Here is a 27,969-nt window from a genome sequence, read left to right as displayed (position 1 = left end):
TGATAGAACAGTCTCTAAGGTTCGCCTTCAAAGCCAGCAACAATCAAGCAGAGTATGAGGCGCTGATCGCCGGAATTTTGCTGGCCAAGGAGATGGGAGCTAGGGTGCTGATGGCTAAGAGTGACTCGCTGCTAGTCGCGGGGCAAGTAACAGGCGAGTTCCAGGCTAAAGATCCACAAATGGCGGCTTACTTGGCGTATGTGCAGGAATTGAAGAGTTCTTTTGCCTCCTTTGAAGTGGTGCATGTGCCCAGAGAGGAGAATGCCCGAGCTGACTTGCTTGCTAAGCTCGCCAGCTCAGGCAAGGGGGGTAGGCAGAGGACGGTGATTCAAGAAACTCTGAAGACGCCAAGGGCATTTGTAGCAGATCACCTGGTCCTTCAGATAAGCAAGTCGACGGAGAGAGCAGCGAGAAGCCATAAGTCCTTGACGCAAGAAACTCTGAGATCGCCGAGAATTAGAGCATGTCGAGGAGAGAAGGTGAATGTGATGCAGGTCTGCGCCACCCATGAGCCAGACACTTGGATAACACAGTACAAACGGTGCCTGGCAGATGGCCTCCTCCCGCTGGATCCGACAGAAGCTAGGAAGGTAAAGAAAAATTCCAGCAAGTATACGTTGATTGATGGCGATCTGTACAGGTTTGGGTTCACTCACCCACTCCTGGAATGCGTACACGGCGAGAAGTGCACGAGAATCATGGCGGAGCTCCACGAAGGTATATGCGGAAACCACGTCGGGGGTCGAGCTCTGGCCGCGAGGACTCTCCGTGCAGGCTACTACTGGCCATCCATGAGAGAAGATTGCAAGAAATATGCCCAATGTTGTAAACAATGCCAGCAGCACGCCGATTGGCATAAGGCACCTCCCGAGGAGTTGAAGTCGATCTATAGCCGTTGGCCGTTTCATACTTGGGGAATCGACATCCTGGGACCTTTCCCGCTGGCGATCAGGCAGATGAAGTAGTTGGTGGTGGCGATTGAGTATTTCACCAAGTGGATTGAAGCAGAACCAGTGGCCCAGATCACCGCACACAAGATCGAAGGTTTTGTATGGAAGAACATCGTGTGCCGGTTTGGAGTGCCTAAACGCCTGGTGTCAGATAATGGGACGCAGTTTGCAAGCCACCTGTTGAAGAAGCTCTGCGAAGGGGTGGGAATTCAACAAGTGTTTGCATCCGTCGAGCACCCTCAGACAAATGGCCAGGTGGAGTCAGCCAATCGGGTGTTGTTGAGAGGTTTGAAGAGAAGGCTTGAGAAAGCCAAGGGAAGTTGGGCTGAGGAGGTGCCCTGTATAGTCTGGGCGTACCACACCACCGAGCAGTCAGGAACCCATGAGACCCCGTTCAGCTTGGTCTATGGGTGTGATGCCATGATTCCGGTGGAGATCCAGGAGAGCTCGCCGAGATTCCAGAACTTCGTAGAGGAATACTCGAATGAAGAAAGAAGGATGAACCTGGATCTACTGGATGAGGTCAGGGAAGAGGCGAGGTTGAAAGCTGAAGCTGTGAAGAGAAGGGTTGAACGAAGATACAACTCAAAGGTGATGCCAAGGCAGTTTAGAGAGGGCGACTTGGTGATGAGGAAGGCCCACCAGTACGAGATGGAGAGTAAACTGTCACCCAAGTGGACTGGACCGTTCAGAATAACCGAGGCGCTCGGGAACGGAGCCTACCGCTTAGAGACGCTGGAAGGAGGGGCGATTCCTCGCACCTGGAACGCCACACACCTGAAGTTGTACTATAGTTAAAAGCTTTGTAAGTAAAGACAAACACAAATGTTATATTACAATGTCTCTGATGAAACAGTTTCAAGGGGGCACTCTTTTTTCCCTAAGGAGGGTTTTTAATGAGGCCACCCAATAAAAGAAGAGTTTTCGAAGTATAAGGCGTTTTCCGGTTGCATGTTTGCTGTTTTCCAAAAGTTTTGAAGAAAGACCTTGTCACTTGTAAGTGATTTAAGGCAAGAAAAGATATATCGCATGCTTTCAGTTAAAGTTTTTAAGTCCTCATCGTTTTTCGGCGATTGGAGGCACCAGTTAAAGTTTTAAAGTCCTCATCGTCTTTCGGCGATCGGAGGCACCAGATGAAAGACCTCGACGCCCTCGCGCGTTTTGAGGCAAGTTAAAGACCTCCTCGCCGTCGAGCGAGTGCAGGAGAGAAAGAGAAAGGTCCTCATTGCATCCAGGGGGGAGGAGATGTACACCCTGGGAAAGTTGAGGCACCAGATAAAGTCCTTCTCGCCGTCGAGCGAGTTCAGGCAAGTTAAAGACCTCCTCGCCGTCGAGCGAGTGCAGGTGAGAAAGAGAAAGGTCCTCAGTGCATCCAGGGGGGAGGAGATGTACACCCTGGGCAAGTTGAGGCACCAGATAAAGTCCTTCTCGTCGTCGAGCGAGTTCAGGCAAGTTAAAGTCCTCCTCGCCGTCGAGCGAGTGCAGGCGAGGAAGAGAAAAAGTCCTCCGTGTTTTTAGGGGCGAGAAGATGTAACCCCTGGGGCAATGTAGAGGCAAGTTAAAGACCTTCTCACCGATGAGCGAGTTCAGGCGAGTAAAAAGTCCTTCTCGCCGATGAGCGAGTTCAGGCAAGTTTAAAGACCTTCTCGCCGATGAGCGAGTTCAGGCGAGTTAAAGACCTTCTCGCTTACATGCGAGCGTAGGCAAGATAAAATCCTTCTCGTCTCGAACGAGTTCAGGTGTGGCGTAGAGGGTGGAAGAAGTTTGGAAGGTGGCTAAGGTAGGTTCGAAGAGAACGCCTAGTTAGCCGGTCTTTTGTTCTGAAGCTCAGGGGGGCAAAGAAGGATCCCAAAAGGCATTTCTACTCCCAGATAAAGAAACAATTGCCAAAGCATGAGGCCAGGGAAAGTTGATATAGAGTTATTGGCGATCGGGAAGAGTTCAAACAGCGGCAAGAAGGTTAAAAGACTTGTTTGATGAAGCGGGTCGAGTGGAACGGTGTTTGAGCCAATAACTGGGTTACAATTCGTTGTTTGAAGGGTATTCTTGCGATAAGGTTAGTCGCCTTAAGAGTACAAGTTGGCTAAGGTGGTTATTACTTGAGTTTGAAGTGGTTCGAAGCAGTTAAGTCAAAAGGTCGTGTTTGCAAAATCGTTAAGTTAAATCCGACAAAGTTAAACATGCAAAGAAGGTTAAAGCGCTTAAAGAAGTCAGGAGAGGGAATATCCAAACTTTGTCATTAAGATAGGTATCTGTTAAAAGCACATATGCACGAGTTTATTACAAGGTATATACAAGGGAAATCATAAAAGTAGCAGATGAAGAGGAGTTGATTATATACAAGGGAAATCATAAAAGTAGCAGATGAAGAGGAGTATTAGTCTTCAGCAGGAACGACTTTTCCATCTACTACTTCATTGTTCAGTGACACCAGGCTGAGATCCAGATCGGGGAATAGACAAGCGAATTGTTCCCGAGCAGCTTCGAATCCAGCAGCCAGAATCTGAGCAGAGTTTAGCTTGAGTTCTTCGATTTGCCCCTGAAGTTCCTCAATCCGCTTCTTGAGGTCTTCAGTTTGCTCTTTCAGCTCTTTATTTTGCTGCTCCAACTCTTCAACCTGTTTTTTAAGTTGTTCGTTGGTCTCTTGAGCCTGGAGAAGGTCTTCAGTAACCTTCTTGGATTCCGATTGTGCTTGGGCCAACTCAGCAGCCACCTTTCCCTTCTCTTTGTTGGCCTCGACGAGATCAGCCATGGCGTCGTCCCTCGCCTTTTCTACTTGCCCAAGTAGTTTCTCTCGGTCGATCGACCTCTGCTCCAATTTCTGCACCTTAGCAGCGTCAGCTTTCATGAGAGCCTCCAGGTCGACCGCCTTAGCGCGAAGAGGCACAATTTTGCTTTCCAGCTCGACCTTCTCTTGGGCAAGTTCGTGAACTTTGCGGCGAAGGTCAGTAGCCTCCTTGCGCGCCAGCCTGAGCTCGGTATTCATTGCATCCTCCACTCGGGAGTGTTCGATTTCTGCGAGCGTCAGGCTGAAAGACAACTTCTCCACCTCGATCTTCATGGTGCTGTTTTCGGTTTTGAGGTTGAAGAGGTCGTCTTGGAGCCTCCTGGTTGAGCCTTCCACAGCCCTGGTTATGATCGCTGGGATATCCTCGGCTATGGTTTTCAGCTTGGCAGTTAGAGGCTCCCACATCCTTGTGACCTCAAGGGGAAGGTTCGCTGCTTGGAGAGGCGCCAGGTGGGCTTGTTGTGGGTTCTCGTCGCCACCTTCCTTAGCAGGTTCTTCAGTAGTTGCTTCTTGGCATGGCGACGCAATCGGGGATTCGGTAATCAGAATCGGAGAGGTATGAGCAACCTCATCCCCGATTGGAGCATTTTCTGCAGCTGAAGCAATTGAAGGGGGGGCCCCTCCAGCTGACACATATGGCGTTGAAGCGCTTGGGGGGTCCTCCAGGAAATTTGGCTCTTGGGCCTCAGCTGCAGGTGGCGCGGTGGCCAGTGGAACCGCTTGGACTGGTGAGAGAGGAGCCTGTGGTGTTGGCGATGATGGAGGAGGAGCAGGCGTCGATGGTGGTGTTGAGGTTGGAAGAGGGGGTGGAGCAGGTGGTGAAAAAGGTGCCACCCTCTTCCTCTTCGTAACGAGGCCATCCTCGGTGACCTCGTCGTCCTCTTCTTCCTCCTCATGGATGATTTGAGGGGCTTTCCTTTTAGGTCTCTTAAAGACCAATTTTTTGCGTTGCGCGGGTTCCTTCGGTGGTGATCGCCCTTGGACAATGGCGGCCTCCACCACCGAGTTGGGCACCGTTTGGGAACCGGTCGCCAACCCGTGGTTTCGGGCGAGCGCCTTCAGTTCAGCAAGCATGTTTCTGGGCAACATGTCGTCTGCATGGAGTGAAGATGCATGGGTTAACTCAAGAAAAACAAATAAGTGCATAAGGTAATAAAACAGCAAAGCAGATGATATATAAAGGAAAGGTAAAACCAAAGTCTTGTGCATAACGCACAAGACGCCCAGAAACAGCTAAACAGAAGTAGTATCAAGACAAGAGTTTAATGTCCTAACCTATTCAAATTTCTAGCTGATCTTCGTAGAATTCGAAGCATATCAAGGTGGTGGTGAGGAATGATATATTGGCGTCCGCCACCTTCTTCCAGAAGAGACAGAGGTCTCTGTCCAATGCTCCCATGCTGTCAGGACTTCTGGGCCTCCTGAAGCAGCTCTTGGACTCCTTTTTCCCCTTGTCCACCCAGTACAAGGGGAAGCCATCGAGAAGGGAGGTGTCCTTGTCGTTTGCACGTACTTGGACGAATTTCCCCTTCCAGTCTTTGTACGATTGCTGGAAGATGGTAAAGATGGACCTCCCAGCAATTGCGTTCAAGCTGACCCACAGGCGGTCTCCTGGGTGCTTGGCTTCGAAAAGGAATAAAAACACGTCCACCGACGCGGGCAACCCCAGGTGGGCGCACATTACTTGAAAAGCTCGAACAAATGCCCAGCTGTTGGGGTGGAGCTGGGCGGCAGCAATGTTGAGCTCGGTAAGAAGTTCCCTCTCGAATCGGGTGAAGGGGAACCTGAGCCTGACCTTCTTGAATAGAGTCGTATAGACAAAACAGAAGGGCCCGTCGGCGCTTACTTTGTCATCAGCACACACGGGCAGATCGGCGGGGCAAGGCAGCACCATCATCTTCTCGTCGTGCTCCTTGTGAAACGATTGGTAAATCTCGTCCCCCTTAGTCAGCCGCAAGACTGCTCCAGCAGTGTTCACAGAGGATGTCTCTTTCAAAAGGGTTGAGTTGGCCCAGGGATATAAAGTTTTGAAGTCTGGCAGAGGAACGGGGGCTCCTCCAGCGTTAGGTGGAGTCGCCTGGGCCAGGACAGGTTGGGAAGACGTAGGCCTCTCAGCCTGCGAAGATGAAGCGCCACGAACTGGTTTTGGGTTGTGTGCTTGTGAAGGAAGGTTTCGTGCTGAAGGAGGAGGGTTCGAGGTAATCTTGGTGCGAGTCATGATAGCAGCTGCAAAGGAAGAAGAAAGGAAAAATGATCAGGGGTTTACGAAGGCTGACTCGATCATAGAAGGAAGGTGAAAGACGAACGAATGTAGGTTCGTTGCGACGATTGACGAAGCCCTAAGTTACGCAGAAGAATAAATGGAAAAACAACCCACAGCGTATGCACCAGGCAGTTACAGGATGATGCGAATCGGTTAAAATGCAAGGAAAGCCAGCAGAAGAAGGAAAGTAGGTACCTTTTGATAATCAGGAAGACGATGAAGGCAGATGGTGATGCAGGATGCTGGAGAGCGCTGAGAGTTTTCGCAGAAGAAAGTTGGAGCGTTCGTGAATGCGAGGGAAAGTGATGGAACAGTGCTGAAGTGAAAATGGGTTTAAGGGTTTTTTCGAAATGGGTTTAGGAAGCGCAAACGGCAACTGAAGAGAGTCGTTGATGAAGCCACGTGTCGAGCGATGAGTGAGGGGTTTGGTGGAGCGTCAGGGCAGCAGAAGGTACAACTGCTTGGAATTCTGCGTCAGTGCCACGTAGATCGGCGTAGACGTAGGCTCTTTCAGTCTTTTCGCTAGACAAGTCTTCGCTTAAGACTGGGGGGCTTGTGTACCGCCCTGGTGGTCGGGTGTGATGACGTGGCACCCTGCTACAGTATAGGCGTGTTTGCAAGCCGCCAGGTTGGCAAGAGGGAAGGAAGTCGGGGGGCTCGTGTAGTCGCCAGTTGTTATATTGGCGTGTTCCGAGTTCCAGCTTACCAGGATCGGCGATCGCCAGGTTAAAGATGAAGTCGCCAGATGAAGGAGATCGCCAGAGTGGGCACATCGCCAAGAATGAAGGAGAAGCAGATTATGAAGGCGGCCGGCGAGACTACAGGGAAGGTGTATGAAGGCCCCTAACTCGCCAGTTCCAGTAGAGATCGCACTCCCAAGTTAGCTATGCACTGGGCAGTACCATGCATACGTAACTTAGCCAAAATGAGAGTAGAAGCAGCGCCAAGTCTGAGAGCCTCCAGATGATGGCACGTGTACAGTTGGATGCGAGCCACGTGTCCAAGTCTGTAACTGCCAGGAGAGAGAAAGCCACCAGGTATATAAGAGTTCTCAACAGACTTTCTGAGGTACGCACGTTCAGTTCATACACTTTACGCTTGCGAGTGATAGAGCTGACTGTGAGAGAGGGTTTGCACGGTTCTTGTTCTTAGTATTTGGTGATACCGTCACTGACTTGAGCGTTGGAGTGCGATCGGCCGCAGCGGCGCCGTACTGTTTCCTTGCAGGTTCTTGAGGTAGATCCCGAAGAGGAACGGAGGTGAGAAGCGGTGCGCACGTCGATCCTTTGACGAGGCAGTTTCCAGCGTTCCGGTCAACAGGCAGGATCATAAATAGTTTGTTATATGTTTCTAAAATGTAAGAAACAGTTTTGAGAAATTCAGTTTGACATATTTTGATCTCAAGTTTTCAAGATTCACATCAAGCTTTGGATTTTCAAGAGAGAGTGGAATAGGATTGCAATTGTATTCTTTTAGATTGTACTTTGATCAGGTGTAATCCTTTCTCAATCTTCTATATTTCTGTTGTGGTATTGCCAAGGAGTGTTGTGTGTTCTTGAGGTGTTCAAGATCAATACTCTTGATGTGGTTTGCCAAAGGTAGTGTGTTTCTTGAGAGGTTCAAGGTCACTACTTTGGTGTGTGGTGTTTGTAATCTGGTTTGATTGCTTAGTGGATTACCCAGTGGTTTCTGGGAACTGGATGTAGCTCTTATTGTAAGAGTGAACCAGTATAAACTGCTTGTGTGCATTTCTCTTTCTCTGAACTTCTTTAAATTCTGTTTTTAAGTTGTTTAAGTTTTAACTGGTATAAACAACCGATTGATTCGAAGAAACAACCGATTTTTTTTTCTGTGTTTTGCTTTAAAACAATTTGTGTTCTTGGCTAAATTGATTCCTCTTCTGGATTTCTTCACAGAATTTCATTAAACCTTCAAAAGTTTTTGAAAATCTCTTATAAACAACCCTCCCCCCCCCCTCCCCTCCCCTTGTTTAAGGTCATATATTCTAACAATATTCACATGTATCCTTTAAATAAGCTCATATCTAAAGATCTTGTGGTAGGATTACCCAAGCTCAAGTTAGAGAAAGACCATATATGTGAAGAATTCCAAAAGGGGAAGCAAACTAAACATTCCTTTAAACTGAAAAATGTGGTTTCTACCTCAAAACCCCTCTTAAGCTTCTGGACATGGATTTATTTGGTCCTTAGGAACCATGAGTCTTGGTAGAAATTACTATGCTCTTGTTATTGTTGATGACTTCTCTAGGTTCACATGGAAACTATTTTTTAGGGTCAAAGAGTGATGTGTTTTCTGCCTTCAAAAAGCTTGCCAAGAGGATGCAAAACAGCAACTGTAGCAATATATGTGCTATCCAAAGTGATCATGGAGGGGAATTCCAAAATGAAAAGTTCTGTTCTTTTTTTAAAAAGCTTGGAATCTTCCATAATTTCTCTGCTCCTAGAACTCCTCAGCAGATTGGAGTTGTGGAAAGGAAGAACAAGTCCCTTGAAGAGCTTTCCAGAACCATATTTTGTGAATCCTCCTTGCCAAAGTATTTTTGGGCAGATGCTGTCAGCACTCCTTGTTATGTGATGAACATGATTCTCATCAGACCAATCTTGAAGAAGACTCCATATAAACTATTCAATGGAAGGAAACCCAACATTGGTCATCTAGAGGTGTTTGGATGCAAGTGTTACATTCTGAACAATGGAAAAGAAAACCTTGGCAAGTTTGATGAGAAAGTGAATGTTGGTATTTTTCTTGGTTATTCTTCATCTATCCATGCTTATAGGGTGTATAATAAAAGGCTCATGACTGTAAAAGAGTCTATTTATGTTGTATTTGATGAGACTACCATGCAGAACAAGAATCTCTAAGAAATCATGCAGAGGAAGATGAGCAGAACATCATTATGAAGAAACTGGAAACCTGACCAGAAAAATAACTGATTGATTATGCGAAACAACTGGTTGAAATTCTGCAGCAAAATGAGTTACTTAAAGAATGGAGGATTCCTAGGGATCTTTTTGTCGACAACATCATTGGGAAAATTTAGAAGGGAATCTCTACTCGTAGAACCATCTCAAATTACTACAGACACATGGCTTTTGTCTATCGAACTGAGCCTAAGTCAATTATTGAAGCTCTCAAAGATAAAAACTGGGTTGCTGCCATGCATGAGGAGCTGAATCAATTCACCAGAAATGATGTGTGGTCCCTGGTTCCTAATGTTGAACCAAGTGGTGTTCAATGTTTTGAAGAATCCAAATCCTTTGAAGGATGTTGAAGCTTGCTGTTGTTGGGCTGGTTTAAGCTTTTTTCTGGGGTAGTTTAATGTTGTAATCCACCCTTAGATTGAATCTCAAGCAATTAGCATCTCAATCTTTATCAAAGTAAAATGTTTTTCAAACTAAGTTGAAAAACCGATTGTTTTGTCGAAACAACCAATTGTTTACACTTAGGTGTTTTGAGAAAGTTTGAAAACTGTTTTTGAATGGTTAAAACTGTTAAGTAACAAAACAACCGATTGATTCGAGGAAACAACCGATTGTTTGTTTTGTAACCATAACAGAAGAATTGTTTTCTTTGACTGAGCTTTAAATGCTTTAACTGAATACGCTCCAGTCATTAAATGCTTTGACCAATCTATTTTAAATGCAATTAAGAGTTTGTTAAGATTTGATAACAAACTATATCTTTGTATAATTTCAGAAAAACTGTTTTTAAGAAATAAGAATCTTGAGACAAGGTTTGACAACATGGATGCAAGGTTTATGACTCTGGATGCAAGGTTTATGACTTTGGATGAACAGATTGAAGTTGTCCAGAATGAAATCTTTGATCTTCAGTTTGCTGATGAAGAAGAATGAAGGAAAAACAACCGATTGGTCATCAAAACAATCGATTGTTTTTGGCTGTTCTTTTCTGGTTTTAAAATTTCTTTCCTTCTGCTGTTGCTGGTTTATTCTGATGTAATGGAAACAATATCTTGTTTTATCTCTTATCTTTGTCTATTTGTGAAGACAAATAGGGGGAGATATATGCCGTGTTTCAAGTTTGTTTAAGTTTCTGTTTTTCAAGTTGTTAAAAATAGTTTAGGGTAATATGTATTTTGGTTGGTTATGATATTAACTGTTTTAAGCTTTAAATGTTTATCTGCATGCTAACAGAATATCAGAAGTTCAATGTATTGCTCAAAGTTTTATTGCAGGAATTGCTTCAGATTTAATCAGGTACAACACAAGCATCAGGGATTTGTCTTCATCAAATAGGGGGAGATTGTTGAACCAAGTGATGTTCAATGTTTTGAAGAATCCATATCCTTTGAAGGATGTTGAAGCCTCTGCTTTGCTTCCTGTTGTTGTGCTGGTTTAAGCTTTGTTCTGGGGTAGTTTAATGTTGTAATCCACCCTTAGATTGAATCTCAAGCAATTAGCATCTCAATCTTTATCAGAGTAAAATGTTTTTCAAACTAAGTTGAAACAATCGATTGTTTTGTCGAAACAACCGATTGTTTACACTTAGGTGTTTTGAGAAAGTTTGAAAACTGTTTTTGAATGGTTAAAACTGTTAAGTAACAAAACAACCGATTGATTCGAGGAAACAACCGATTGTTTGTTTTGTAACCATAACAGAAAAATTGTTTTCTTTGACTGAGCTTTAAATGCTTTAACTGAATACGCTCCAGTCATTAAATGCTTTGACCAATCTATTTTAAATGCAATTAAGAGTTTGTTAAGATTTGATAACAAACTATATCTTTGTATAATTTCAGAAAAACTGTTTTTAAGAAATAAGAATCTTGAGACAAAGTTTTTCACTAAGAGTTTTTCAAAGAGTTCTGAGATTGCTTAAGAGTTTAGAGATTGATCAAGGTGCTGGAATAGGATTCTACTTGTATTGATTTCAGATATTCATCTGTAACAAGTGTAATCTTTGTAAGCTGCTGAACAATTTGTTTGTGCGTTTTGCTGAGATTGGTTGTGTGTTCTTGAGGTGTTCAAGATCAGCAATCTTACTGTTGGCCAAGGAGAGTGTGTTTCTTGAGGTTTTCAAGGTCATTCTCTTGGTTGTGGTGTAAGTGATCAAGTGGTGATTGCTTAGTGGATATCCTCAGGGTTTCTGAGAAGACTGGATGTAGCTCTAGTTTGGAGTGAACCAGTATAAACAACTGTGTACAATCTCTCTATCTCTAACTCTTTAATTTCAGTTTGTTTGTTGTTTGTTGTTCTAGTACTACAGTTTTTGCTTGCTATTTTGGTTAACTGAATTGTTGAATCATTTGGTTTCTGAAATAAATTCATTCTAGCTTTGAAAAGTTTGCGAAAACCCCTTTAAACAATTCACCCCCCCTCTAGTTTAAAGCCATCTTTTCTAACAATTGGCATCAAAAGCTTGGTTCTTGAAAGTCATTCAAGTTGATCCTAAAATCTTTTTAAAAGGGCTGATAGACTACCGTTTGGGGAAGGTGCCTCAATAAACAGACCACCCTTGTTTTGTGGTTTGAATTACCAGTTTTGGAAAGTTAGAATGAAAATATTTATGGAATCTCTTGACAAAGGAATTTGGGATGCAATTGAAAATGGTCCTTTTATCCCAAAGTTTGAAAAAGATGGTTCTGTCATTGAGAAGCCATGGTCTCAATGGACTGATGCAGAGAGTAAAAAGGACAAATTCGATTGCATTGCCAAAAATATTATAACCTCTACTTTAAATTCTGATGAGTTTTTCAGGGTCTCACAATGCAAATCATCAAAAGAAATGTGGGATACTTTGGAAGTCACTCATGAAGGAACAAATGAGGTGAAAAGAGCTAGAAAGCATGCTCTCATCCAAGAGTATGAGATGTTTAGAATGCTGAAAGGTGAAACAAAAGCTGAGGTGTAGAAAAGGTTTACACACATCATCAATTATGAGCCTAGACAAGATGTTTGACAAAGAAGAGCTGAACATCAAGATCTTGAAATGTCTCGATAGAGCATGGCAACCGAAGGTAACTGCTATTTCCGAATCTAAAGATCTAACATCATTAAGTGTTGCTTCTTTGTTTGGAAAGCTTAGGGAACATGAGCTAGAGATGAATAGACTCAATGTTCAAGAGAGTGAAGATAAGCACACAAGGAGCATAGCCTTGAAAGCATCCAAACATAAGGGAAAGCAAGATTCAAGTGATGATAATGATGAGGAAAATCTAAGTTTGCTGTCAAGAAAATTCAGCAAATTTCTAAAGAGAAACCGCAACAAAGACAACAACAAGGATAGGTATGGAAACAAGAAACCCAATGAATTTAATTCTAATAACTATACTTGTTTTGGTTGTGGTGAGCAAGGTCACATAAAGGCAGATTGTCCCAACAAGAGCAAAGAGAAAAAGACAAGCTACAAGGAGAAGAAAAGCAAGACAAAAAGAGCCTACATTGCTTGGGATGAAAATGAGGTGTCATCATCAAGTTCTTCATCAAGTGAAGATGAAAAAGCCAACATATGCTTAGTAGCTGAGGATGATGATGATTCTTGCAGTTCAAGTGAGGTAAGTTCATGTGCTTCATTAAATGAACAAAACTATAGTGAATTGCTTGAAGCTTTTCAAGAAACACATGATGAAGGTAATAGATTGGTTCTTTCTAACAACCGATTGAAAGATCTTAACAGTGGGCTTGAAAAGAAAGTTAAATCACTTGAAGAGGATCTGAGAAAAGCAAAAAGTGATTTTGAAAAATTGGAAAACCATTTCAAAAATGCCTCTTGCAAGTGTGATACTCTCAATTGCACAAATTGTGAAAATCTTGAGAAAAAGGTTCACTATCTTGTTGAAACTGTGGACAAGCTTTCAAAGGGGAAATCAAACTTTGAGAATGTCTTGGCATCTCAAAGTTGTGTTTATGAAAAGGCTGGTTTAGGCTTCAATCCACAGAACAAGCAAGATAGGTTTTCAAAAAGTTTTTTAAGAAAATCAGAAAAACAACTGATTGTTAAGACGAAACAACCAGTTGTTACATGCTTTTATTGCATGAAGAAAGGCCACTCTATTAGATTCTGTAAAATTAGAAAATATTATGTTCCTAAAGGTCTTATGAAATGGATTCCTAAGGGATGTGATGTTTCTAACAACAAAGTAAAGCCAAATGGACCCAAATTTGTAAGGGGACCAAATATTGCAACTTGAATTTGTTTATGCAGGAAAAATAAAGAGAAAAAGAAGAACTGAGCCATCTGATCAAGCTGTTGAAGAAAAAGGCAGTCATTGAAGCTGAGTCAATGCTATGCAAAAGATCAAAACATTGAAAATAAGTTTTCTTGATCAAGAGCAATTGGCTCATTGAAGAAACAACACAAGGATAAGACCTTCCTTTATTTGTTCTCAATTTCTGTTTCAAAGTTCTTTCTTGTGATTAATTTTCTTTTAATCAATGTCATGTGCTTTAATCTATTTCTGTTTATGGTTAAAAATTTCAAAATCAAGTTTTTTTTAAGTGCTGCAGAAAAACAACCGATTGTTTTGAGTCTGACAGCACTGTGAAGAAATTGATTTAATTGTTCTTTTTGAATTTCTAGCCGTTGAAGATCAATTTCAAAGGAAGAATCTTGGTCAAAAGATCTGTGTTGAAAGCTGAGCATGTTCAGAAAGAAGTTACTACAATCATAAAGGAATATATTCCAAAATCTTGGAAATTCAAGAGCCTTAATGACTAGTCAAAGATCACATGTGAAGACCATGTGATTTTCAGCTTTTTCTGACATTTTCTGTGCAGAATAGAGTCAAGTCCTCTCTCTGAAAATCAGGTACCCATTGAATAAAATTAAATTAAATTTGATTCTCTTACTGCTATAAAATCAGGTGCAGATTTCTTCCAACAAGAACAACCAATTGCAACATCTCTTGCAATATCTCTTGCACCATCTGATGTGATTCCAATAGTCATATAGAGAAAGGTTCTTGACCTTCTTAGGAATCAACTTGAGTTGGACAATAGTTAGGCACTTTTTATTAGAATTGGATCATTGTTCTAAGTCAAGAACTCTCCAAAAACTAGCACCAATTCCAAACTCATATGGAAGTTCCAATTATAGTCAAATTGAACCGAACAAAATGGAACAAAAGATAAGCAAACTGAATTAGAAGTGCTGGAAATTAAAATGCACCGAACCAAAACAGAAAAGAATAAGAACAGCTGCTGGAAAATGAAAGATAACCAAACCAAAACTCAAGAACACAAGCTAAACATGAACAATTGAAAGAGTAGGAAGGAAGGAGAAGAGAAAAGCTTATGGAGATGGAAGAGAAGGTGAGTGATCACGCCACTAGAAGGTTGGTTGCTCCTAGATGAGTGTGCTGCCGCCACTTGAGGACACCATGGATCCTTCAAGATAAGACTAGAGAAGAAGGCTCAAAAGCTCTCCAATGCTCACTCAAAAATTGAGTATAGTTTCTTTACTCCAATTTCAATTCTGAAAAATACAAATGGAGCACCTCTATTTATAACCTAAGGTGCTGAAATGCAAGCTACACAAATTCAAAAACTCCCTCCTAAAAACTTCTGGAATTGGCGCCTAAAACAATGCATGAGGAAGGTGTGATCCCTTCTCTCACTTTGGCACCTCTTTATTTATTCCTACACCTATCTACTAACACACCCCCCCTAAGACTCCTAACTAAAGACTAAAAGATGCTTTAACAATAGAGGTTTCTAAATATTTCCCTCTAAGCATCTTCACCAATATTCTTTATTATTTACTACTTGGCCTTGCCCTTCATAGGATGGACTTGGGCTTGGGCTTGGGCTTTGGGCTTGGGCCTCTCTTTTATTTTATGTCTTCTTTTAATTTTGAGAAGACTAGAAGGAAGAACTTCAAGTGTGATGGTGAATTGCCTCTTCCTTCATTAATAAAAACCTCATTTACTTGACTCTCATCATACTCCCCGAGTTGGAGAGAATTCGCCCACGAATTCTGAATCCCTGCATATAACAAAGTCAGTTTACTTTTATAATCAAAAGTGTAAGAAAAAGGAATACATGACTTAGCAGATGGAACCAAAGGGATTGCAGAAAAGGAGGTCCTATAAATTGACCAAGTTGGAAAAATTTGTTTGGGAATGATGATGTTTTTTGGAAAAAGACCTCTTAAATGGTGAAACCCATTAGGAGGTATGAAAAAATCATCCCTTACATATTTTAACCAAGTTGGTGTTGAAAGAGGCACCTTGGGTAATGAAAAAGATAAAGAAGAAGAAAACCATGGAGGGTCAATTTGAGGCATAGCACGAGTCAACATGATGGATTTAGAGGAGAAAATGGTGTGACTCGATGTAGTACTTACTTCTTTTTCTTTCTCATTTTCTAACACTTTGAATATCACAAATCCAGAATTTCAGAATTTTCCAGTGAGTAAATCAATTGCAATAAGGAAAAACAGTAAGCACTCTTTTTTAGAAATAGAGGAATCCTAATAGGAATAAAAAACAGAATTATGAACTAGCAAAGACATAATGGAAAATGATGTATTGGAACTTGTATAGGTCTAGAATACAAGTATGAACTCAAATCTAAAAATGAAAATGCACAAAGGATCAAGCAATAAACTCAAAACAGAAAGTAAACCAAAGCAGGAAACAATCAAAGCAATAAAAGTACTACAAGAAGTAATGACAATTATGGAATAACATGACTAAGACAAAACTTGACATGATTACAAAATTAAAAGACATATCACAAGATATAACAACAAGTGAAAGGAAGCTTAAGGTCAGCTCTAGGAAGGAGAATGCCATTCTAAAAGAGCAACCATACTCATATGAATAATGAGTGCCATAAACCTTTTCACAAACACTTGGTGTAACAAAAAGAAAAACAACAATGAAACTCAAAATAAAGCCTAAAACAGAATGGTAAACAACTTGAATTAAAGAGCTCTTGAAAATAAAGTGCAACACAACTCAAAAATTAAGCAAAACAAAACCTAAACTCTAGATACCACAAGCTAAACATGAACAATTGAAAGAGTAGGAAGGAAGGAGAAGAGAAAAGCTTATGGAGATGGAAGAGAAGGTGAGTGATCACGCCACTAGAAGGTTGGTTGCTCCTAGATGAGTGTGCTGCCGCCACTTGAGGACACCATGGATCCTTCAAGATAAGACTAGAGAAGAAGGCTCAAAAGCTCTCCAATGCTCACTCAAAAATTGAGTATAGTTTCTTTACTCCAATTTCAATTCTGAAAAATACAAATGGAGCACCTCTATTTATAACCTAAGGTGCTGAAATGCAAGCTACACAAATTCAAAAACTCCCTCCTAAAAACTTCTAGAATTGGCGCCTAAAACAATGCATGAGGAAGGTGTGATCCCTTCTCTCACTTTGGCACCTCCTTATTTATTCCTACACCTATCTACTAACACACCCCCCCTAAGACTCCTAACTAAAGACTAAAAGATGCTTTAACAATAGAGGTTTCTAAATATTTCCCTCTAAGCACCTTCAACAATATTCTTGATTATTTACTACTTGGCCTTGCCCTTCATAGGATGGGCTTGGGCTTGGGCTTGGGCTTTGGGCTTGGGCTTTGGGCTTGGGCCTCTCTTTTATTTTATGTCTTCTTTTAATTTTGAGAAGACTAGAAAGAAGAACTTCAAGTGTGATGGTGAATTGCCTCTTCCTTCATTAATAAAAACCTCCTTTACTTGACTCTCATCACCATCTCTTGCAAAAATTATGTGAAGTGAGTTTTCGTCTCTGTTGTCATGGAATCAACCCCTCCCACCTCTAAAAGAGTCAAAACCAGAGTTGTAAGGTTTGGAGGAAGGCTTGAAAGCTGGTTTTCTGGTGACATCGATCTTATTGAGAAGTATAGGTATGAAACAAGTGTCAAGAAGATAAACAGCCCCAAGGTTGTGTGCTTTGATTGGCTAAAAAGTCAAAAGCTTGACAAAGTGAAGAGGCTTCTCAAGGACCAATCACTCCGAAAATTTCTGGAGCTAAAAGGGAACATCTATCCAGATTTGGTCAGGGTATTCTACACCAACTTGAAGCTTGAGGGAAACAATCTAGTTTCTCATGTGAAAGGTGTGGAAATGGAGATAACTCATGAGGTTTGGGCTGCTGTTGTTGGGCTTAAGTTCTCTGGTCTGAGAATCAACAAGGGAAACCTTGGTGTGGTGGAAGATTTTAACAAAATCTAGTTCTACAAAAGTTGCTTGAAGAACAATCAATCTCAAGTTTGCACATGCGCGGTTGGAGGTTTGAAGCTTGATGAGAGGTTGCTTGCTCTCATTGTAACTTGGATTCTAACTCCAAGGGGGAGTAGTCACTCTGTGTTGACTGAAGAAGATCTGGTTTACATCTTTTGCCTCACCAAAAAAGTGAAGATCAATTGGATTCACATAATCAAAGAACATATGCTAAAAGCCATGAGGTTAGGCGATTACCACTATCCCTATGCTGTTTTAATATCTAAGTTTCTACTCTATTTTGAAGTTAATATTGAAGATGAAACTTCTGAGCTGGTCAAGTCAACTCAAGAGTTGAACAATAGATCACTAAGCAAGATGGGGTTTACAAAAGTAGGTGGAAAGTGGATAAGTAAGGATGGTGATCATGGTGCCTCATCTAGTGGTGTTGCTCATCTTGAACAAGATGAACCTGCTGATATGGATGTTCAACATGAAGATCCAACTGGAAATTTTCAAGATTCAGGGCCTAGTGCTGCTGATGGATATCAAAGAGAAAGAATGTCAACCATGTCATCTTTTGAAAGACAAATGATGGATAGGCTAGATAGCTTTGCTGAAAATCAAAGGAGCCTCCATGATCTCTGTGTTAGTAATTTCCGGAGGATTGACACAAGGTTTGACAACATGGATGCAAGGTTTATGACTCTGGATGAACAGATTAAAGTTGTCCAGAATCAAATCTTTGATCTTCAATTTGCTGATGAAGAAGAATGAAGGAAAAACAACCGATTGGTCATCAAAGCAATCGATTGTTTTTGGCTGTTCTTTTCTGGTTTTAAAATTTCTTTCCTTCTGCTGTTGCTGGTTTATTCTGATGTAATGGAAACAATATCTTGTTTTATCTCTTATCTTTGTCTATTTGTGAAGACAAATAGGGGGAGATATATGCTGTGTTTCAAGTTTGTTTAAGTTTCTGTTTTTCAAGTTGTTAAAAACAGTTTAGGGTAATATGTATTTTGGTTGGTTATGATATTAACTGTTTTAAGCTTTAAATGTTTATCTGCATGCTAACAGAATATCAGAAGTTCAATGTATTGCTCAAAGTTCTATTGAAGGAATTGCTTCAGATTTAATCAGGTACAACACAAGCATCAGGGATTTGTCTTCATCAAATAGGGGGAGATTGTTGAACCAAGTGATGTTCAATGTTTTAAAGAATCCAAATCCTTTGAAGGATGTTGAAGCCTCTGCTTTCTTGTTGTTGTTGTGCTGGTTTAAGCTTTGTTCTGGGGTAGTTTAATGTTGTAATCCACCCTTAGATTGAATCTCAAGCAATTAGCATCTCAATCTTTATCAAAGTAAAATGTTTTTCAAACTAAGTTGAAACAACCGATTGTTTTGTCGAAACAACTGATTGTTTACACTTAGGTGTTTTGAGAAAGTTTGGAAACTGTTTTTGAATGGTTAAAATTGTTAAGTAACAAAACAACCGATTGATTCGAGGAAACAACCGATTGTTTGTTTTGTAACCATAACAGAAAAACTGTTTTCTTTGACTGAGCTTTAAATGCTTTAACTGAATACGCTCCAGTCATTAAATGCTTTGACCAATCTATTTTAAATGCAATTAAGAGTTTGTTAAGATTTGATAACAAACTATATCTTTGTATAATTTCAGAAAAACTGTTTTTAAGAAATAAGAATCTTGAGACAAAGTTTTTCACTAAGAGTTTTTCAAAGAGTTCTGAGATTGCTTAAGAGTTTAGAGATTGATTAAGGTGCTGGAATAGGATTCTACTTGTATTGATTTCAGATATTCATCTGTAACAAGTGTAATCTTTGTAAGCTGCTGAACAATTTGTTTGTGCATTTTGCTGAGATTGGTTGTGTGTTCTTGAGGTGTTCAAGATCAGCAATCTTACTGTTGGCCAAGGAGAGTGTGTTTCTTGAGGTTTTCAAGGTCATTCTCTTGGTTGTGGTGTAAGTGATCAAGTGGTGATTGCTTAGTGGATATCCTCAGGGTTTCTGAGAAGACTGGATGTAGCTCTAGTTTGGAGTGAACCAGTATAAACAACTGTGTACAATCTCTCTATCTCTAACTCTTTAATTTCAGTTTGTTTGTTGTTTGCTGGTATAAACAACCGATTGTTTCGAAGAAACAACCGATTTTTTTTTCTAGTACTACAGTTTTTGCTTGCTGTTTTGGCTAACTGAATTGCTGAATCAATTGGTTTATGGAATAAATTCGTTCTAGCTTTGAAAAGTTTGCGAAAACCTCTTTAAACAATTTACCCCCCCTTTAGTTTAAAGCCATATTTTCTAACACCTAAAACATATCAGATGAACATTATTGGAGCCAAATGGGTGTTCAGAAACAAGTTGGATGAATAAGACTCTTTTCATTAAAGAATCCAAATCTGCTATCATTTTGGTTCAAATTTATGTTGATGATATCATATTTGACTATACTAATGACTGTCTTTGTGAACAATTTGTGGCAACTATGCAGGGGGAGTTTGAAATGTGTATGATGGGAGAGCTTTCCTTCTTTCTTGGACTTTAGATTAAAAAAATCTAAAGATGGCATCTTTCTGTTTTGCAGGTGCTTTCAAATTAAAACAGATCAGCACAAGCAAACTAGGGATTTTTCTTCATCAAATAGGAGGAGATTGTTAAACATTGGATTTGATGTCCTCAAATCTATGTGGATTGCTTGAAGACTTTGATGATGGATTTCTAGGTGTGTTTTGGATAGTTTGAATTTGTAATCCACTCGTAGAATTGATCCAAAGTGGTTTGATTTGAATCCCTTTGAAAAAATGTTATTTCAAAGAGAAGTGGAAAAATAACCAGTTGTTTTATCGTTTCAACTGGTTGTTTTACACTTAGTGTTTTCTGAAAGGATTTGAAACTGGTTTGACTTTGGTTGATTTTCTGGAAACTCATTAAATCAATTTTGTTTCATTGGTAATATGATTTCTTGTTCATTGATTCTTACTTGGCTTTCATATAGATAATTGCAAATGGTTAAAGAAAGAGATGAATACACCAAATCCAAAAAAAGTTCGCATGCATCTAGCTCTAGGGGCAATGAATCATATGGAGAACAAAGTCTTAAAAATGAATACGACCAACCACCTCCTAGGAGAGTTAGAAAGGAAAAGAAAGAAAGCCCAAGAGAGGTTAGGCTAGATCTACCTCATTTCCATGGCAAAGAAAATGTAGAAATCTATCTAGATTGGGAGATGAAAGTAGAACAATTGTTTGCTTGTCACAAAGTGATTGAAGAAAACAAAGTACCCTTAGCCACTCTAAGTTTTCAAGGCAATGCTATGTATTGGTGGACGGCCCTTGAGAGAGATATGCGTCTTCATAAGGATCCTCCCATAGAATATTGGAATGATCTTAGGGGAGCCTTAAAACGCCGCCATATTCCTTCATATTACAATAAGGAGCAACCTAGCACGTAATGCACTGTGAAACACCACCCGACAAGGCGAGTATCGGATGCAACAAGGTGTATCATCTATATGATATCGCTCGTCGCGAATGGCACCCTCCTTACTGCTACGCCATGCATGTTCTAGCTGGGGAAACCTTGCCACCAACTAATGTCCACTTTGGGAATCCTGTCGTTGATGTGCAAGGTGTTTCCCCCAACCCACTCGACTTTCATGCCCCAAGCTGGTGCCACCATCGTCTTACTGAACTTACATGCTTGGAATTATCCTTCTGAGCCTTCGACAGCCTTAACTAAGTTCGCTGGGAGACCCGGCGACGTGCTCCTTGTGGCGGCGTGTAAACCACCCGATCTCCTAGCATTCTCATACGGCGACTGCGACGCAACTCTGGTGACCGCCGGTTACGCACACTAGAGATCGGAGAACGCCAATCCACCGATCGGCAACTATGCCCACTTCCGAGCCATTCATCTTTTCTAGCCTACGCGTTCCATTGAGCACGCCCCACTCGAGCACGTGCAAGACACGTCATCACGCCTGATGACCTGGTCGGTACAGCCACTTGGGCTCTAACTTGAGCGCTGTATCTCTCGCGCCATCATACTTCGTGGGTGCCCATTTGACTCGATCATTTATTCTGTGCGGAGGGTCCCACAGTGCCGCCACCCAACTTTAGGGCGATGTCTTACTTTGGGACGATGTCTACACTCGGCGGCGTCTTACTCGGCGAAGTCTTACTTCTGCGCGATGCTTCTCTTGGGCGATGGGCGATGATCCATCTTGGCGGTGACAAATCTCGGCGATAACCGATTATTTATACTGCAGAACGCCGCTTCTACAAACGGCGACTACGTTGACTTCTTGACCATCTACCTTTCTCTTGTCCACGTCAACACACCCGATGACCTGGTCGGTACACAAGCCCCCCAGTCTTGAGCTGATAACTTGTTTTCAGCAAAAAGACTAAGAAGTTCACCGTTTCATTTTCTTCTTCAATACATATAAATGTGCGCATGGTTTTGCTTTTATCTGCTAAGGCGTCCTCTGGGAGCGGCCTCATTCCTTGAGCTATCAATTTTGTTCATTCTGGGAGGAGAGCTGCCTTTAACGGACCTCTCTCTGCCTGCTCTGAGCCTTTAATCTGAAACAACTTGATCTGAGTAGTGAGGTGTCTTTTACGAACCTACCCCAGCCACCCTGTGACTTCTTCCACCCTGATAACTTATCTGTTGTGCGATCACCTGATAACTTGGTTGGTTTTTACTCGACCCGATTAACTTAGCATAAACTGATGCTTAATTTCCTGGAAATCAACTTTTCTTGAACAAACGGTTAGTCCATAGCAATAACATTTGACACGAAATTACTTACTGAGCAGTAGGCGGGAGTCATTTTTAGTATCTGAAATCTCGCTTGCCTGATCTGCCAAGTGACATGTGTATTTCTAGGTCATCGCCTAAAACTTTGTTGGCTTGGTTCTGCACTGAGGACTTTCGAACTTGCCTCAATTTGCTTACGCAAAGAGGTCTTGCATTCTGTTCTGGCCTGCACCCGCTCTAGGCGAGGAGAATTTATCTCATAACTATTTAACTGACCTCAGCTTCGCTCGAGGGCGAGGAGGATTTATCTGATATCTGACCTCTGCTTCGCTCGAGGGCGAGGAGGATTTAACTGATAACTATTAACTGACCTCAACTTCGCTTGAGGGCGAAGAGGATTTAACTGATAACTGACCTCAGCTTCGGTCGAGGGCGAGGAGGATTTTCTCTGGTGCCTCAACTTGCCCAAGGGCTACCTTTTCCCTGGATGCACTGAGGACTTTTAAACTTGCCTCAATTTGCTTAAGCAAAAAGGTCTTGTAATCTGTTCTTGCCTAGCAAAAAGGTCTTGTAATCTGTTCGTGCCTGAACTCGCTCAAGGCGAGGAGGACTTTCTCTGGTGCTTCAACTTGCCCAGGGGTTACATCTCCTCTTCCCCTGGATGCACTGAGGACTTGCAATCTATTCTTGCCTGAACTCACTCGAGGGTGAGAAGGACTTTCTCTGGTGCCTCAACTTGCCAAGGGGTTACATCTCCTCTTCCCCTGGATGCACTGAGGACTTGCAATCTATTCTTGCCTGAACTCACTCGAGGGTGAGAAGGACTTTCTCTGGTTCCTCAACTTGCCCAGGGGTTACATCTCCTCTTCCCCTGGATACACTGAGGACTTTTAATCTCATCTCGTACAGGGGCTAGCTATTCATACTTGAGGAGGGGGCGTCCCGAAGGAATCCCTTAACCCCTGCTCAAGGACTAGGTGCCCGGATTTTAACTGTTATCTGGTACCGGGGCTAGCTATTCATACTTGAGGAGGGGGCGTCCCGAAGGAATCCCTTAACCCCTGCTCAAGGACTAGGCGCCCGGATTTTAACTCATACTGGACATACCTGTCATCTTGCTCTGAACTCTCGCCTATACTCGTTCTTGGCTTTGAACTTTCGCCTATACTCGTTCTTGGCGAGTAGGACTTCTTAATCTGTTCTCGCCTAAACTCGTTCTTGGCGAGTAGGACTTTTTAATTTGTTCTTGCCTAAACTCGTTCTTGGCGAGTAGGACTTCTTAATCTGTTCTCGCCTAAACTCGTTCTAGGCGAGTAGGACTTAAAACTTAACTTTCACCTCCGATTGCCAGGTGGCGATGAGGGTTTAAAACTTTGTGCTTGCGCCTCCAATCGCCAGATGGTGATGAGGTCTTAAAACTTTGTGCTTGTGCCTCCAATCGCCAGATGGCGTTGAGGTCTTAAAATTTTGTGCTTGTGCCTCCAATCGCCAGATGGCGTTGAGGTCTTAAAACTTTGTGCTTGTGCCTCCAATCGTCAGATGGCGATGAGGACTTAAAAACTTTATGCTCGTGCCTGCGATCGCCAGGTGGCGATGAGGACTTAAAAACTTTATTTGTTTTCCTCCGATCGCCAGGTGGCGATGAGGTCTTAAAACTTTATACTAGTGCCTCCGATTGCCATGTGGCGATGAGGTCTTAAAACTTTATACTAGTGCCTCCGATCGCCGAGTGGCGATGAGGACTTAAAACTTAACTCGTGCCTCCAATCGCCAAGCAGCGATGAAGACTTGAAAACTTATGCTTTAAAACCTTGTACTGAATGCATGCCATAATCTTTAAACTGTTGCCTTAAATCTCATAAAAGCGATAAGGTCTTTTTTCTGAAAACTTAAAACGATAAGCATGCGAACTTAAATAACTTGGAAACTTTGATAAAACTGTTTTAACTGAAACTATTTCTTAAAGAGTGCCCCTTGAAAAACTGCTTTAACTGGAATTACTTCTAACTATTACCTTAGCGATCTGGTCTTGTGTCTCGTCGTCTAAAGTTTTCCCCAGCTTAAACGTCTTGCCGTTGATCTTCTTCTCAAGCCACTCCTCGACTGGCTGAGGCCTCTTCTCGTTGGTTAACCCCAATGGTAGACTTTAGCCCTTCTATCTCCGTCTGTTCAAAGGTTCGAACCACAACGGTGGCGAGCTGCGATCAAGGGTGCCCATGTCCAGATTGTCTCTGAGCCAAAGGTCAATGCACATGAGTCGTAATGTACCTGTCAGAGGAGTTGTCCTGATGGCTTGACTTTTCACCGACAGGCTTCATCGTCCAACACTTCTATGACCCTTTTCTGGGCTGACCGACATCTGAGTTGAGCTCACGACTCACCTCTTGTGCCCAATCACCGATGACCTCCCCCGAACCCTTGGGTCGAGCTGACGGGCTCTCCTGCATGGTACTCATGCCCCTGTCTTACCTGACACTAGGTAACCATTTACTCACGGGGCGGCTATACTCGAGTGGTTGCACTGACACCGAGCTAGGCTGACTTTACCTGTGTTGTGCTTAAACAAATCAACAAACAGATCAATTCCACAGAGCGCCTATGCTCGTACTTATACCGAGCTAGGCCAACTTATCATGTGCCAATTCAGATAAATCAACAACGTTAAATGCATCATCTTCCAAGAACAGATTTATCACACATTGTTCAAAGAGAAAGCATTAAGCACGAATATCTTAGCTGAAATACAACTTAAGGTTTGCCACATTCCACGCTCAAGGAATGGCCTTAACTGGTCAACCTTGGCTTCTTCATTCACTGGTTGCAGGGCTTCTCCACAATTTGTTGTATGGTCATCTCTTCGCTCATAGTGCGTGCGGGTCTCATGTTCGTGGTTTCTGGAAGCCCCCCTTGACTATCTGTGATTTGAGGGCTGAAACTAGGTTGGAAACTGCAACTGGAACTGAAAACTTGTGTGGTGGAATCGATGTTTATTTCGGCCCCACGGTGGGCGCCAAATGTTCCGGCCGGTTGACCTGGGTCGGCTTTATGCGCGGCTTGTCCTAACGAGCTAGGGCACCTTCGTTCTGCCTCGTCTGTGAGTACCTGAAAAAAAGAAGAACAAAGGGGCGCCCTCGCGGCCGTTTGCACTCCGACGCTCAAGTCAGCCAGCGAGAAACATCAAAGGTGACGGACCCCCGTATCGGAGCACTTGAACGAATGCTCTGACGGTGGTCGAAAACTGTACTGAAGGACTAAAACTGTGTTGCCCTAATTGCCTTGTGCTCACAGCTGGGTGCGCCGTCAAGAACAACTAGGGTTTAATGCTCTGTGTAATTATGAAAGCGTACCTCTGCAAATTCTATTAGGGTTACCTTTATAGCTAGGTTTCTTCTCTCTCCAGGCCGTTATGCTTTTGGACGCGTGGCTCGCATCCAGCCTTGCACGTGTCGCTATCTGGGCTGGGATAGCAGGTAGCGCCCAGCCCTACACATGTCGTCATCTGAGCTAAGCCAACTTGAGCGTCATTTCTCCATCGCTCCCAACCCTACACGCGTCACCATCTAGGTTGGAGTTACTGGTGACATCCAACCCTACACGTGTCGTCATCTGGATTGGGGAAACTTAAACGTCATTCTTTGTGTAGTAACCAGCCGCACAGCTAAGTCCTCAACTCAAGGAGCAACCTAGCACGTAATGCACTGTGAAACACCACCCGACAAGGCGAGTATCGGATGCAACAAGGTGTATCATCTCTATGATATCGCTTGTCGCGAATGGCACCCTCCTTACTGCTACGCCATGCATGTTCTAGCTGGGGAAACCTTTCCACCAACGAATGTCCACTTTGGGAATCCTGTCGTTGATGTGCAAGGTGTTTCCCCCAACCCACTCGACTTTCATTCCCCAAGCCGGTGCCACCATTGTCTTACTGAACTTACACGCTTGGAATTATCCTTCTGAGCCTTCGACAGCCTTAACTAAGTTGCTGGGAGACCCGGCGACGTGCTCCTTGTGGCGGCGTGTAAACCACCCGATCTCCTAGCATTCTCATACGGCGACTGCGACGCAACTCTGGTGACCGCCGGTTACGCACACTAGAGATCGGAGAACGCCAATCCACCGATCGGCGACTATGCCCACTTCCGAGCCATTCATCTTTTCTAGCCTACGCGTTCCATTGAGCACGCCCCACTCGAGCACGTGCAAGACACGTCATCACGCCTGATGACCTGGTCGGTACAGCCACTTGGGCTCTAACTTGAGCGCTGTATCTCTCGCGCCATCATACTTCGTGGGTGCCCCTTTGACTCGATCATTTATTCTGTGCGGAGGGTCCCACAGTGCCGCCACCCAACTTTAGGGCGATGTCTTACTTTGGGGCGATGTCTACACTCGGCGACATCTTACTTCTGCGCGATGCTTCTCTTGGGCGATGGGCGATGATCCATCTTGGCGGTGACACATCTCGGCGATAACCGATTATTTATACTGCAGAACGCCGCTTCTACATACGGCGACTACGTTGACTTCTTGACCACCTACCTTTCTCTTGTCCACGTCAACACACCCGATGACCTGGTCGGTACACTTTTCATATTTTTTTGGGTAGACCTTGGCAATTTGATAAGAAAACTATGCACAATTGTCTTACCAATGAGATTACTTTCACTCACAAAGAAAAGAAGTTTATACTTTATCCCTTATCACCTTCACAAATGGTAGAGGATCAAGTGCAAATGAAAAAAAAGAGAGGAAGAAAAAATAATAGAAATAGAAAACCAAGAAAAATCCCTTAGGGAGAAAAAGGAGTGGGAGAAGAGTGTTCCTTCCCACAAGGTCATTCAACAAAAAGAAACAATTAAAAACACATTTGAAAATATGATTCTTGTTGAAAAACCGTCAAGCCTTTTAAAAGGAACACATAGAAAAATTCTTAAAGAGGTTGCTAAAAAAAATTTAGAACAAGGGAGGAAAAACTTAGACAAGAAAAATATGTACTCCTCTCTAAATAAATCTTGTAAAAAGTTGCCAAAAACAATTGAAAAACAAGAGGAATGGCAACTTAATAAAATTGAATTTTATACAACTGCTCAAACTAACACATTTGCTTTGTTTGATGATTCCCATAGATGGACATTTGATCCGAGAGGACGAGCATAGTTGTCAAAGCAAGAGGCTGCTATTCGAGATCGACCTTGTAGATCTGAGGATAGATCTTCTCAAGAAGGAGGAGATGATGGACACCATCCAACCACATACATTCCCCTACTAATGACGAGGACGAAGCCTTGGATTTGAGGACAAATCCTTTTCAAAAGGGAGGGGATGATGGAAGAGGCCCAAGCACAAGCCCATATGCAAGCCCACCAAAGGGTAAATTTGGGCCAACCACTAGAGTTATGGCCAAGAGGATCCAACAAGACGCTCTTTTACATGTTCAAATGCCATAAACTCTAGTGTAGAGTAGACTTTAATTTCTTGTCAAATTTAGCATAGGAACTTTATTTATAATTTTTCTTAGAATTAATTTTGGCATCTAAAACACCAACCTAGGTAAACTTAGAGATTCTAAAAACCTCTAAATTTACCAAGGCCGGTCTAGAAAGCCCATGGAGAGGGTGAGCATACAAACTAGACACACCCCTCCCAATGTGCTCATTTAGGCTCCACTTTTGGGAGGGAATTCATTTGAATTTCCCTCCAGTTTCTTTTGAATTTCTAGCCCTCTAAACACTATAAATTGAGGTGCTTGACTCTCATTTTTGTAAGATTAATATACTTAGTGAATTGCTGCCAAATTGTGCCAATTTCACTTCTTGCCCAAAACCTCTTAGGTTAGGCTTTTAATCTTCACAAATTTCCCCTTTCCAAGTAGATTTGGCCTCACCACTCTCAATCCCTACCTCTCATGCACCTTCAAGGTCACCACCACTCTTAGGAGGACCTTGCTTCGTCTTCAATCCATGATGATTCCGCCATTCACCAACAAAATCCAAAATCATGAAGACATTTCTCCAT

This window comes from Phaseolus vulgaris, chromosome 10 (genome assembly GCF_051622355.1).
Source record: "Phaseolus vulgaris cultivar YP4 chromosome 10, ASM5162235v1, whole genome shotgun sequence".
Classification (NCBI taxonomy): Eukaryota; Viridiplantae; Streptophyta; class Magnoliopsida; order Fabales; family Fabaceae; genus Phaseolus; species Phaseolus vulgaris.
Note: the sequence above shows the minus strand (reverse complement) of the source record.